We start from the raw sequence: 6,734 nt of genomic DNA on the forward strand, positions 1-6,734 counted from the left end.
CACACACACACACACACACACACATATATATATATATATATAGACACACATACACTGCAGAGTGGGACCCGTGGGATGTACGAACGGTCATACGTTGGGATAAGATCACAAGTGGGTTGACGAGATCAGAAGTCTCTGAACTATCTATTTTGTTCGAAGAGGTTCTCATGTTTGAAATCTTTTTAGTACCGCGAGTGCCTTCTTCGTCAAGATAGCGTTTGAGAGAGGACTATTGGCTATCTTTTGAAGTATTTTTATTTGAAAATAAATAAAATAATATTTTTTTAATTTTTAAAATAGTAATAACATTGATTTTTTTAAATTATTATTTTTTATTTTAATTAAGTTTTTAGTATTTTTAAATCTTTTTAATAATAAAAATAAATTTTAAAAAATAATAAAAATATTTTTTAATATATTTTTAAATAAAATTAATTTTAGAAAACCAATACAAGACAATTACAATATCAAACATTATCTCGGAATGATATCTAGCCACTGATTTTGAAATATTCTTTAAAATATATTTTTTATGTTTTATATGGTATTTGTAAGTGTGATTGTTGTTACTTTTTAAACTGCTTTTCATTCAGAAAAATGTATCAATAATATTTTTTTATTTTTTAAAAATTATTTCTAAAATTAATACATTAAAATGATTTGAAAATATCAAAAATATATTAATTTAAAATAAAAAAATTCAAATTTTTTTAGAATTATTTTTCAAACACAGTGCCAAGCACTCTCTTGAAATCATAAGAAAATAACCCACAGGGACACATGTCTGACTATCTGCAAACTTTAACATTTTGAGCCACAGGGACATCTAACAAAAGGAGATAACCCAATGTAAGCCTTGTACATAGTAATCAGCACATGAGTGTATTTCGTTCAATGGCTGACTTTAAGATTTTATCAAGCTTTTCAGCCTTAACAATGGGATTTGCCTTGGCAATGGCATCTTGACCAGCAGATCGATAGTCACTGATATTTGTCTGGGTAGTGATGAATTGCGCGCAGAAAAGATTCCCGCAATGACAAGTACTGAATCTAGTTAAACAAATGCATTTCTTGCGAGTGTTGCACCTATTAGGACTCTCTCTCACACACTTGCGTGATCGGCACTGGAAGCAGCTGCAGACAAGGCCGGTGTTGGGCTAATCAATGGCACTGCTGAAGTAGCTGGTGGATCTACAGCAACAGCGATGACAGCATTGCTCGTGGTGTCAACAGAGATAAAATGTTCATAACACACGCAGCATGTTGATTAAGCCATTTTAGCATGTTCTTGCTTTAAAATGAAGTCATCATGGCACTTGGAACATAAGTTCATTGTTGCTGCTGTTCCAAAGAGCCCACAGCCATTAGCGCAAAGCTTGGGAGCCTTCGAAGGACCTTGGGGTTCAGGTCTTGTTCTGCTCCATTTTCCTGCATCAGAATCGCCTTTACTTTCAATAACATAAAAGAAAAATGAGCAGACATCCAAAGGCAATTATCCTCCCCATCACAAATCCACAAACACGTTTGAGACCACCGAAATATGCACATGAGCCTCTGACCCTCCCTCCCTCCAAACATACACAGAGACTCTCATCGAGAGATGACCAATGACAGCCTAAAATTATGATCAAAGAAGCAGTAACAAAACTAGCACAATTTTTTGTTTGAAAAGGAAATAGCCATATGTAACAAGAAGGAATGGGAGAGTTTCGAGCATGCTTTCAATCTAAAAATAACATCACAACAACTAATTATGTGGGGACTTCTAAGGCTTTAACTATTCGATAATTGCTAAATAAATTCTTTTTCAGTAGTCGCAATTGAAGTACAGTAGAGTGCGCATATACATACTTTCCAGATACACAAGTTTCTTCAATATGGATAAATTTAAAGAGTCGAGGATGGAAGGAAACATGGAGTGAGCTAATTCAGAATTTCATTTGTTGAGTAAGCTGCCAAGTGCCTTCATCATTGGTTTTTGGCATAAGAGTGAACAAGAACAATACATGGAGTGTGGTTGTTTCATGCTTAACCAAAGCATCATGAATCATGTTTACATGTTTAAATATCACGAGCTAAATAAGGCATGCCTTGCTTTAGGTTCTACTGTAGAATACATGATGCTGATTTAGCCTGCGTCACAGGTTTTTCAGGCAAGCCCCATAAGAAACACCATCCCAGAGTCCTAGTGGGACATTAAGCTCACCCGAGAACAAATTTAAATTGCATCCTACCGGGCATGGAAATAACATGTGACACGCTACTACACTAGATCCAGGATGATCAGCTCGGCCTACTGGAAGCCTTGTTGACCCACATCTCCACACATCTCGTCTCTAAACTGGACCCAGGGGTCCATATGGCCCAACTTGGCAACACCCCGAAGTTTAAAGCCAACTTGATTCCTTGAAGGCTAAAGGTAAATTTAAAATTGTGGTCGTGGAGGCGATATAAAGCATATTTTATTTAGAAATATATTAAAATAAAAATTGTTTTTAATTTTAATATATTAAAATAATTTAAAAAAATAATTTTAAATAAAAAAATTTAATATTTAAAGAAATATAATTTGCATCGCGTTTCCAAATACATTTTTAAAAGACTATTTATTATTACAACAATCATAGTTTGCTTCATGAAACTTGTTAATAAGGTCTTGTTTATTTTTGTGTTTAAAAAATATTTTTTAAAAAAATTAATTTTTTTATTTTTTACTTCAAATTAATACTTTTTATGTGCTAATGTTAATAATAATTTTTTTAAAATAAAAAATATTATTTTAATATATTTTTAAATAAAAATTATTTTAAAAAATAATCACAACCACTTCTAACACCTAAATAAGATTTGACCTCAGTTTTGGGAAAAAAATTTTATTTGCTTTTATTAAATCATTTATCCCCCCCTTTTTTTTTACCTGTTGAAAAAACACATTCACTAAAATAACCTTCAAAATTTTTCTTAGTGCAAAAGATAACTGTAAGAACAAAAGAGCTACTAATAAATTGTTTCTAATAGTCTGAAGAGTTTGCATTTGCATAGATATACATCAAGAGTTCTTGACACAAGCAATAAAAGACCAATTTTTTTTGGTGAGTTTGAATGAATTTCTTGATGAGATGTAGATTACAAAGTTTAGATTATAAGCATGTGACACCATTTTCTTTTTAGCTTCAAATTCATTTTTTAGCTTAAATTTTTTTTTAGCATGAGGTTCTTGATTTGTGAACAAGAAAGATATATATTTGATATTTGATAATCATGGTTTTTTTTTTAAAAAAACAAAACCTATCATTTCATACTAGTATTAATTTATTAAATAATAAAGTAAAATAAAATAAATGATAAATTTAATTGGTTATTTTATTTTGTAGTTTAATAATAAGCAACAAGTATATTATAGTGAAATACATAATTCTTTGTATATGAGTTATATTTGTGATGAGATTGTAGCAAACGTAATGAGAGAATAAAGCCAGCATTGTAATTCTCATGGCTATTTTTATAATGCATTAATAATTAAATGCATATAAATGTAATTGCAAAATAAGAAATTAATTATATGTTTTTTTTATCATTTTATTATTAACATTAATTTCAGCCATAGTTTTAACTAAACACATTGAATATGCTTTTTGCTAGACAACAACTTTAACTACAGTTTTAATCAAATATATATTTTAATTAAATCATTAACAACCAAAAGTGATTTTTATAGACCTATTTTTTTCAAATCACAACCATAAAAATTACCACAATACTTAACACACTCTAAAGCCTGGGACTAGACAATTACATTTTGGAGCTAATTCTTCACCTCCTAGATGCATTACCTATAGTTTAATATGTCTTGCAGCTACTCGATTAGTTACATGTGATAATATTATATTCGTGTAAATATATATTTATTATTAATAAAAGCTTAATTTATTTTTAATATTCATATAATATTAAATTAATAAATCTAATATTTGATTTATAAATCTAGAGTAAATATAAAGTTTATTGGATAAAAATGCTTTGCAAATGAAATCATAAAGTTGTTATAATTATAAGATCTTTATTATATCAAAACATTATTTATAAAATGTTTTTGATCGATACTTTTTTGAATATTGGACATTCATTATAGCCATAGAGATCAATGTATATTATGTTCTTTCATTTATGAAAAAAAGCAACTATTCTTATAAGCTGAGGTATAAAAGATACCCAGAACTAATATATAGGTGTTTGTTATAAGATATGTATATTAATTTGACTTATATGAGAATTTTATATGGAGAGATTACACAAGCTTATGAAAAGACTCACATGACGATAATGTAAATGATCCTTAGCCTTTAGATTACTAAAAGATCTTATATACATAATGTTATACTTTGATTCTGTTACATGTTATCTTAATCGAGGTAACGAAAGAGTAGACATTGGGTATAACATGAACTATATGAAGGTACTTCCTTTCTTGATGAACTATAAAAAAATATTTCATCTGTTCTTAAATAATATTGACTGAGAATTTTAGCCAGGGTGGAATGAGATATAAAAAGCGTTTCAAATCTTATTCAAATAATCAAGGACTATTATATAGAGAACAAACATGATAGACATACTCCATGCTTTAATATTAAATTAAAACATTATTGATGAAAGAATATTAATTGCACTGAGAAACCATTCACTAAAAGGTTCAATCAAACCACTAATGATTTTTTTTAATATTTAAATTATTATGACACGTTGCTAGATGATGCACCTGATCTTCAAATATAAATTAATCAATTATTGAAATAATAATAAATTAATTTATTTAATTTATTTAATTAGAATTATAATTTTTATTTATGCCAATATATTAGGAACCTAATGGGTCACACGTTAAGAACCATTAGTAAAAAATTAAATTGGGATGATTTGTTTAAGAATGACTTGATTAAAATATATTTTAGAAATTAATGACTATAATATAATTAATACAACGACTATATTTCTAAACCTAGAAAAATCAAGTATGAACTTAATTGAACTATCAAATAATAAGAAACAAATATTAAATGATCAAAGTGTAAAAAATACAATGTACACAAAAAGAAGAAAGGAAAACACTATTTAGATAGCATTCTCTCTAACGTGATATGGTAAAACATTAAGCACATTTAGTTTGAATAATGTTTTCTCTTACATGTTATAATGAAAGATTGATATAAGTAGTTTTTTCTCTCGTATGTTTCAATTGGGTAAATTATTGTGAGCATTTTATGTGTTAATTGTTTTTTTTATTTTACAATTAAATTTTTGAATATTATGCTTTGTAACCTGAACTTTGAACTTTGAAGGCAGATAATACTTGTTATTTTTAGAAGTTGTCGCCAAAAAAAATCAATAAAAAATATGAATTTATTTATAGGACTACCATTATAATTAAAATAATAATTGAAGCCTCTAAAGCTTAAAAAACAACAAAAATACCACTAAAAGACTTGAAATGAAAAATAGACAAAGAGAAAGCAAAAGGAAGCGAAAAAAGGTAGGCCTTCTCTCCTATATTTGATACCAAATCCAACTCTATAATCAATCATTCTTTAAAGTTTTACATTGGTCTCCCCATATTACCATATAATTTAGGTCTTGTAATGGTGTCCTTAAAATATCCTTCCATATAATCACTTCTTGCTCTGTGGGTCTATCACTGCTCATTAAACGAGAGAACCTGTAATAGTAAAAAGTTTCAAATTGTTAACCATGTAGGTGGTGGTTAAGTGGTAAGAGTTTGGGATCAAGGGGTTTGCTCCCTCTATGATCTCAGGTTCGAGTTCTTGGTTGCTCATATGATAGCCATTGGAGGCTTACATGATCGTTAACTTCAGGGCCCGTGAGATTAGTCGTGGTGCGCGCAAGCTGACCCGGACACCCACGTTAATCTAAAAAAAAACCTCAAATTGTTGAGGTTGATGTTTTCAATTTACCTCGTGACACGACCACACTTTGAAATTGCTTGGATCATAATGCCAAATATGTCATTTATTCTTTCAATATCATTAATTAATTTAAATTAATTTAATTCTTAAACTTTAACATTTAAGATAATTCACAAGCCGGTTGATTGTACCACATCCAGCTCCACCATTAATCCCGCTCCAAAGTTTTGCAAAGTCTCCCCACATAGCAATGTTACCCCGTCCCCCCACTAGCAAATCTAGCTCCACCATAAAAAAACCTCGTAGATCTACACTAATAAATCCAATTTCACCATCAACAATCTCTGCATCAATGGCACATGAGAGCTTTGAATTGACCTTGCTCGTTTGCTTCCGGCTGAGAGAAAAAAAAAGCTGTGATTTTTATGTGATTTCTTGCGAAATATCTGGTGGGAACTCGTGGTGAGAGAACGATTGTTGTTATGAGTTGTGGGTTTGGAAAAGGTTAGCATTAATAAATAAATGAGTTTTGTGATAATAATTACTTTCTATGCTTTAATATATATAGGAGTATTATTATTATTTCATTGATTTTCAAAAGCTACTAGGCACATGTTATTAAAAAATTAGTAAAAAAATGAAAAAAATAATTAAACCATAGCATATTTATAGAGTAATTTACCTGCTATAGTGAAAACTAAGAGCGTTTAGTGTTCTTTATTTATTATATATATTATAATAATAACAACACCTTTATTTTTAATTTTATTTATCCTTGGCGAGACGGTGGGTATATATAGACAAACGCAGTAT

This window comes from Populus euphratica, unplaced genomic scaffold, assembly GCF_000495115.2.
Source record: "Populus euphratica unplaced genomic scaffold, PopEup_1.0 scaffold44.1, whole genome shotgun sequence".
NCBI lineage: Eukaryota > Viridiplantae > Streptophyta > Magnoliopsida > Malpighiales > Salicaceae > Populus > Populus euphratica.